Source organism: Taeniopygia guttata, chromosome 1 (genome assembly GCF_048771995.1).
Source record: "Taeniopygia guttata chromosome 1, bTaeGut7.mat, whole genome shotgun sequence".
Classification (NCBI taxonomy): domain Eukaryota; kingdom Metazoa; phylum Chordata; class Aves; order Passeriformes; family Estrildidae; genus Taeniopygia; species Taeniopygia guttata.
The window spans coordinates 192897-201597 of NC_133024.1; the positions used below are offsets into that span (position 1 = coordinate 192897).

Here is an 8701-nt window from a genome sequence, read left to right on the forward strand (position 1 = left end):
CTCACAGACACCGCCCCGCGCGCCGCTCGCCGCGCGCTCCCGCCCCGGCACCGGCGGCTGCAGTACCGCCCTCTGCCCACAAGGCGGCAGCACTTTTCAAGCGAGCCCGCCACCAGGGACTCGCAAGATGGCGGCCCGTGGGGACCTGGACGGAGAGAGGCGTATTACGCCGATGCCCGTCGGCCCCCGCCAAAAATCCGCACGCTCGCGGTGCTGCTGACCCCACAGCCCCTGTGCACGGCACCGGAACCGCCGCGGAAAATCCCGTCGGGGGGCGCCGGCGTTGGGGACGATTCAGGCAGTGTAGAAAAAACAGACACGGGTCCTCGAATGCCGACGTCCTCTTTTTCGCGCCATCTCGAGAAGGTCAAGCGAGTCCGCGACAAGCCACTCCCAAGATGGCGGCCGCGGGCGGCGGGCTGCAGTACCGCCCTCTGCCCACAGGGCGGCAGCACTGCCGCCCGCCACCGCCGGGGGCCGCCGCTCGCCTCGGGGCCGCGGGCGGGGCCGGCGGCAGAAAAGAACGGGCGCGATGCCCTCCGGAACCTGCCCTGCAGCAAATGCCCCAAAACATCCCGCGCGGAAAAGAACGCCAGCAAAAAAACCCCCTGCCTCTAACCCAACAGGAACCAAAAGCAAAAACCTTCTCTTTTAAACTGCATTTCAAGCTCTTTTATTTTTATATTTTTCATATTTATATTCACATTCGGATTTATAACGTATATTGATGTGTAATTGTATTTTTATAATTTCTCACATTTATTCCTTTATTACAATTTATATTTTTATGCATTGCTTAATACATTGCTTACATATTTCTATAGATAGATTTCTATTTCTAAAAGGTTTCTATTGCTTAAAATAAACCCCTGCCTCTATCCAAGTAAAAATCTTTTAAAAACCCCTTTTCTTTTAAACTGCGTTTAAATTTATCTCTATATTTCGCATTTATATTCAAATTTACGTTTAAAATGTAGATTGATGTATGGTGTTATATGAAAGTATAAAATAGAAATGAAAATAAATATTCAGAAGAGATAGAATAGAAAAATCTCTGCATACATTGAATATATATTTCTATATTTAGAATGATATCAAAATAAAAGGTATATTCATTTTTCTTCCATTAAAACCCTGCCTCTAACCAAATAAAAAGCAAAAAAAAAGCCCCTTCTTTAAACGATACTTGAATATTTATATATTGTTTTCATCATTATAGTCACATTTGCATTTCTACTTTATAGTGACGTATTTAGAAATATATATCATATATATATATATATATCATATATATATATATATATATATATATATAAAGGTAGCAAGATAGACAAATTATTATTTATATTATATTTCACACATACTGCTAATACTTATTTTTACTTACCTTTGAATTTTTTATATAGATCCCCAGCAACAATATTTAGAGCATCTGCAAATAAAAGACTGGGAAACAGTTATTTTACTCCATCAGAACTTGGGAAAGGCCAGATTTAGATCTCTCCAAAGGGTCAAAGCTACATAACACCAGTTAATACCATTTACTGTAGAAGCTGAACTGATTTTGGTCTACACATAAGTTTCCTGTTTCTGCCAAACTTCTGCATGAATATTAAAAGTCTGAAGAATGACCACAAGCAGATCACCTAAACCTACAAGCTCACTGTTTCCCATTTTTAACCATGCCAGGATCTTCTCTTTTGATCACGTGAGTGGACATTTCCCTCTAAAACCTTCTGACCTAACCAAGAAGTCTCACCATTACCAAAGTTTCACACCAAAAGCAAAGCACCTCTGTCTGTATCATGCCTGCTGATGGTGCCAGCACACAGTATGGCCCAAGGTGTCTGCCCCATGGATTTCCCCGGGGTATTCACACTTTTCCAAAGGTAGCCAGCACCTACGCTGACTCTGAAAACAATTGCCCTTGCAAGAAGGGTCCATGGCAGCTCGGGGCACTCGTGGTCAGCCACAGGGCCTTGACACACAGAACAGGATAAAGGGACTTGGAGGATTCCCACAGCTGGCCTGCACTGACAGATAGAGCAAGTCCCTTGGGATTGTGGAGTGAATTCTGCCTCCCAAGGACTGCAGGCTCACATCCACACCCAGGACTATTCAGAAGAGCTGCAGCAAGAGCAGACATCGGGCAGCTCAGGGTTTCTCTAAGCCCAGTCCTACAAGCCTGTGGGAGCCACAGGTAGCCAGGAAGTTCCTGAGGAATCCAGACCCTCAGCCAGCAGCACAAAGTCCCAGAGCTGCCAAATCAGAGAGAACTGCCTTCCACCTCTTTTCGCTCACACACTGGTGCTGAAAACTGCCAGACAGGCTAAAAGTCACTCAGGGAGATATAGAGGGTGTTACTGATAAAGAGTTCTAGGGAAGCTGGATGGCCAGCATCCATCAAACTATCTTCTGGGAATCCCAGCTGTCACATTTCACTCCACTTTTCCCTTTAACTCAGGCTTTCCCCTTCCAGAATCAATTCTTCCTCCCCACCCTCTCCCACTCCCTGTGCAGATAGCTGGCAACACGCACAAGCTGGATCCACATGTGGTCACTGAAATTTGGCTGCACAGCTGACCTTTGCTGCTGCCAAAGGGAGGGAATTCCAGGCCAGAGCACCCCTCTCTGCCTGCCCTTCACTTTTCAGAGCTAATTGGCTTTTCTATCCCTTTCAGCACAGCACAGCATGGCCTCGTGGAGCTTGAAAAGCAGCAGTGGTTTTTATCACCATGGTGCAACGGAGAGAAGACTTCAGAGCATTTTCTGGGAACGCCACATACAGTTATATTACACTTGCAGAATTGTCTGGCTATTGTGTCTCCTAAGTCACACAGTGGACTACAAACAGTGCTGTTTCAGGGAAACTCTCTACAACCACTGAAAGTAAGTCACTAACTCTGTTAGAGCAGGCAATGGACTCACATGTTCACAAAAACTGACTACACATGCTAAAGCCAGACGCTTTGTAGGTAAATGAGAAACACCTCTGGTTTGGGGCCCATGCCTCAGGCAGCAGGTTTTTTTTGCATGGACAGGATGATTACTACTTGCGGGGCTATATGAAACATTTACCTTTTTATCCAAGTTATGAAAGAATAGCTTTGAAAAGCACAGTAATCCAAGGCCAAAAAGACAGGCAGACAAATGGACAGATTTCAGCCACTCGTTTGGTTTTCTTGGCGAGAGCTTTTTGCTCTTCCAAGGGCTGACCTTATGCATTTGCCAGGTCTGGATGATCCACTTGAAAAAAAAAAAAAAAAAAAAAAAAAGGCTTAAAGGAAATTTCAACAGCAGACTCTTCTGGAGGTGTCTTCTGTCAATCTCCAGCTTCCCACAGGACTTGGTGCTTGTCTGGGGCTTTTGAGGAACAGCTCATAAATTGCTGCTATTCAGCCACTGGCAGTTGAATCCTGCTTTATTTAGTTTTTGGAATCTTGTAGTGGATCCTCCCTGCTTCCTTCCTCCAGTCCCTGCTCACATTTAGTTTCAGTTTCCTGGAGCTAAGAGTGTTGACCCCTTTAAAAGCAGCAGCAGCAGCAAGAAAACCACAAAGCAAGAAAACCGTGTCCTGACCATAAATGTTGTACCCTCTGCATAGAGAGAAACTCCACCAACTTTTCAGGAAGAAGATGCAACAAACTCTTTTGCAGCATATCCTGATATGACAGCCTTGCAGCATACAGAATCCAGCCTAGCAAGGAAAAAATAATAAAAAAAAAAGTGTTGTGTTAAAAAAAATGCACAAGGAAAAGGTGCTATTTTACATGGATCACAGTAAAGCCACAACAACCTAAGGGTTAATTTCTTCATGAGAATGTTTGAAGTCTAAATTTGAAATCTGTTGTCAACTGCAGCTGGCTAAAATGGAAAGGGCTACATTTCTTTGCTTACCTTGATGCCTACTGGGATCTGCTTTAGGGCCAATTTTGCATGAAGCTCCTGGGAATTACTCATCTGTCTTCTTGCATGAGATGAAATATATCTGTTAGAAGGTTGCAAAATGTGTTAGGATGCATTGCAGTGCTGTGCTCTTCCAGGACAGAGGCACAAAGTCTGATTCTTACCGTAGCTGGGACTTTGGGGATTCCCAGAGCCATTTTCATGGCATCTAATTTTAGGTCCTTTTCAGACAGATTTGTAATGACAATTTGGTTTATAGCCCCTCCCTCTGTGCCAGGGGCAGGAAAGTCTATCAAAGCAAATGAGGGAATTCTTCATCCTGGAATTCTGCAGGAATTCCCAATCCCGGAAATCCGGGAATTCCCCATCCTGGAATTCCGGGAGTTCTCAACATTGGAAATCTGGGAATTCTCAATCCTGGAATTCCCCAGCCTGGAATTCCGGGAATTCCCGCTGCTCCCTTTGCCTTTGGAGCTGCCCTTCCTGGCAGAATTCCCAGATTTCCTGGCGGAATTCCCGGATTTCCTGGCGGAATCCCCGGATTTCCCGCCGGGATTCCGGAATTTCCTGTCGGAATTCCGGGTTTTTTCCGGGATCTCTCCGTGCCCCAGCAGCTCCCGGAGCCGTTTCCGCTCCGGGGGGTCCCGGTAATTCCGGCTCCCGTAAAACTGAGCCACGGAAAGTTGGGAACGCACCGGGATTCCCGGAATTCCCGGATTTCCTGACAGAATTCCCGGATTTCCTGATGCCATTCCTGCATTTCCAGCCAGGAGTCCCGAATTTCCCGTTGGAATTCCTGAATTTCCAACTGGAATTCCCGAATTTCTTTCTGGAATTCCTGAATTTTCCGCCAGAATTCCTGAATTTCCTGTCGGAATTCCCGGATTTCCGGCGGGGATCTGCAGCCTCCGGGCCGGCGCCGCTTTCTCCACGATTTCCTGGGAATTTTGGGAATTTTTTTGGGTATTTTCTGGAGCTGCTCGGAGCCGTTTGGGCGGGGGGGTCCGGAATTCCCAGCGGGAGCTGAAAAAAAAAAAACGGGAATGAGGGAGGGGGGAGGGGCGGGAATTCCCAAATCCCAAAATTCCCAAATCCCCAATTTAGGGGATTTTTGGGGAATATTTGGGTTTTTTTGGGATTTAGGGGATTTGGGTGTTTGGGATTTTGGGGATTTTTGGGGGATTTTTGGATTTAGGGGATTTTTGGGGTTTGGGATTTTGGATTTAGGGGATTTTTGGAGCATTTTGGGGTTTGGGGGGATTTAGGGGATTTTGGGGTTTGGGATTTGGGGATTTTTGGAGGATTTTGGGGTTTGGGGGATTTTTGGGGGGGATATTTGGGGGGTTTTGGGGATTTGGGGGACTTCAGGGGGGATTTTTAGGGGATTTTGGGGGTTTGGGATCTGGGGGATTTTTGGGGTTTGGGATTTTGGAATTGAGGGGATTTTTGGGGAATATTTGGGGTTTTTGGGGATGTAGGGGATTTGGGGGTTTGGGATTTTGGGGATTTTTGGGGGATTTTTGGAGGATTTTGGGATTTAGGGGATTTTTGGGGTTTGGGATTTTGGATTTAGGGGATTTTTGGGGGATTTTTGGAGCATTTTGGGGTTTGGGGGGATTTAGGGGATTTTGGGGTTTGGGATTTGGGGATTTTTGGAGGATTTTGGGGTTTGGGGGATTTTTGGGGGGGATATTTGGGGGGTTTTGGGGATTTGGGGGACTTCAGGGGGGATTTTTAGGGGATTTTGGGGGTTTGGGATCTGGGGGATTTTTGGGGTTTGGGATTTTGGAATTGAGGGGATTTTTGGGGAATATTTGGGGTTTTTGGGGATGCAGGGGATTTGGGGGTTTGGGATTTTGGGGATTTTTGGGGGATTTTTGGAGGATTTTGGGATTTAGGGGATTTTTGGGGTTTGGGATTTTGGATTTAGGGGATTTTTGGGGGATTTTTGGAGCATTTTGGGGTTTGGGGGGATTTAGGGGATTTTGGGGTTTGGGATTTGGGGATTTTTGGAGGATTTTGGGGTTTGGGGGATTTTTGAGGGGGATATTTGGGGGGTTTTGGGGATTTGGGGGACTTCAGGGGGGATTTTTAGGGGATTTTGGGGGTTTGGGATCTGGGGGATTTTTGGGGTTTGGGATTTTGGAATTGAGGGGATTTTTGGGGAATATTTGGGGTTTTTGGGGATGTAGGGGATTTGGGGGTTTGGGATTTTGGGGATTTTTGGAGGATTTTGGGGTTTTGGGTTTTTTTGAGGTCTAGTGTTTTTTGGGGGGGTTTGGGGGGGGGGGTTTGGGAATTTGAAATTTAGGGGATTTTTGGGGGATGTTTGAGGTTTAGGGGGATTTTTGGGGGATTTGGGGTTTCAGGCTCACCCGGGCGGGTCCCGGCTCCGTTTCGAGGCGGTTCCGGAGCTGCTGCGGATCCGGGAGAGGCTGAGCAGGGCCGGGATCCCGGGAAGCCGAACCCCAAATCCCCAAATCCCCAAAATCCCAAACCCCAAATTCCCAAATCCCCAAAACCCCCCAAACTCCCAAAACACCAAATTTCCAAAAATCCCAAACCCCCAAAAAACAGATGGCAAGGTTCTCCCCCCCCCACGCAGTGCGCATGCGCGGTTCCCTTTGCAGGACGCCCGCTTTGCGCATGCGCACTGGAATTTCCGTACAGCATAATGGCCGGCTTCCTACAGCAGAGTTCCATTTTCCGTACAGTGTCATGGCCGTCCTGCGCATGCGCACTGGAATTTCCGTACAGCATCATGGCCGCCTTCCTACAGCAGAGTTCCATTTTCCGTACAGTGTCATGGCCGCTAGGCGCATGCGCACTGGAAATTCCTCTTCTGCGCGCAAAGCACCAAGCTTGTTTCCTGACCAGAGCTTGTTTTTGAGGCTCGGGCCGCCCGAGCCGCCGCCGCCCCCCGCCCTGCGCTCACAGACACCGCCCCGCGCGCCGCTCGCCGCGCGCTCCCGCCCCGGCACCGGCGGCTGCAGTACCGCCCTCTGCCCACAATGGGGGCAGCGCTTTTCAAGCGAGCCCGCCACCAGGGACTCGCAAGATGGCGGCCCGTGGGGACCTGGACGGAGAGAGGCGTATTACGCCGATGCCCGTCGGCCCCCGCCAAAAACCCGCACGCTCGCGGTGCTGCTGACCCCACAGCCCCTGTGCACGGCACCGGAACCGCCGCGGGAAATCCCGTCGGGGGGCGCCGGCGTTGGGGACGATTCAGGCAGTGTAGAAAAAACAGACACGGGTCCTCGAATGCCGACGTCCTCTTTTTCGCGCCATCTCGAGAAGGTCAAGCGAGTCCGCGACAAGCCACTCCCAAGATGGCGGCCGCGGGCGGCGGGCTGCAGTACCGCCCTCTGCCCACAGGGCGGCAGCACTGCCGCCCGCCACCGCCGGGGGCCGCCGCTCGCCTCGGGGCCGCGGGCGGGGCCGGCGGCAGAAAAGAACGGGCGCGATGCCCTCCGGAACCTGCCCTGCAGCAAATGCCCCAAAACATCCCGCGCGGAAAAGAACGCCAGCAAAAAAACCCCTGCCTCTAACCCAATAGGAACCAAAAGCAAAAACCTTCTCTTTTAAACTGCATTTCAAGCTCTTTTATTTTTATATTTTTCATATTTATATTCACATTCGGATTTATAACGTATATTGATGTGTAATTGTATTTTTATAATTTCTTACATTTATTCCTATTATATTTTATATTTTTTCACATATCTTAATATATTGCTTATATATTTCTATAGTTAGATTTAGATTTCTAAAAGGTTTATATGGCTTCAAATAAACACCCTGCCCCTATCCAAGTAAAAATCTTTTTAAAAGCCCCTTTCTTTTATACTTAAAATAACACCTCCTCCCCATAAAGAGACCCATCAACCATTAGACAAAAAGCCCTAGTGCCAGTCTCATGCTTGCACATCTAACAGGAGACCCTCCCCATAACCAAACAAAAAATCAAAATAACGTACCAAAAGTAGTCCTTACTAACATTAAAAATACAACTCAACCGTATCCAAAAAACCCTCACCTTTATTTCCTCCAAACACCAAATACTCTTCAAATTCTAAACAACAAAAACCATCAGAACATACTTCAAATATAGAAAAGCCTAACCATATAAATATTTGTCAAAGCCCACAAAAACTATAAAACAATCTAATCAATATCCTGCATTAAAAAAAAAAAACCCACTATACAAATTAGTACCATTTGAAATGTAACACAAATAAAAATATTTTCCTAAGAAACATGTCTCCCAATAAGTAAAACCACCCTGTAAAGATATAAGTAATAATCATAACTCAGCAAGCTAAAATTTCTTCAAAACCAAAAGACTTAAAAAACCTTCAATATTTATAAGTAATAACATTTAATATGTTAAGTATTAATGAAATCAAACAAAATTAAATGTCAATACATTTAAACAAATACATTTTCTTTTTATCAATTAAAATTAAGTTTATTATTCCTTACTATCAAAATTCATTCAGTCTAAATTTAAATGTTATTTAATATAACTTATGCTAAATTTTATTAAAAATCATTTCTCTAAACTATACAGTATATGGTCAATTTTCTTAAAAAAATAAAACACCTCCAATTAAAACAACTAAAAGAAAACACTAACAAACGCCTATTCAGAAGTAAAAAAAAGTACAGTGTATTATATCATCAATTTCATCAAAAATTCTGTACTTCATTACAATCTCTACTCTTATCTTTTAGAAGCGACACCAAAAAATAGCAATTACTATTCATATCATGCTGTTTGAAAATTTTACTCTAT

The 8701-nt window shown here is 45.9% G+C and overlaps 1 long non-coding RNA gene across 2 annotated transcripts; it reads right to left on the reverse strand.

The window, feature by feature from the left end:
* Positions 1 to 657: 657 nt before the first annotated feature.
* LOC140684365 (uncharacterized) lies at positions 658 to 6571 on the reverse strand. 2 transcript variants are annotated; one of them, XR_012056587.1, is made up of 3 exons: positions 6282 to 6548; positions 3898 to 4929; positions 658 to 3697 (listed from the first exon to the last, which is right to left on the reverse strand). It is a non-coding gene; the product is annotated as an uncharacterized lncRNA (long non-coding RNA). The 2 variants fall into 2 exon arrangements; XR_012056586.1 differs by having other exon boundaries at positions 658 to 4929; positions 6282 to 6571.
* Positions 6572 to 8701: the final 2130 nt, after the last annotated feature.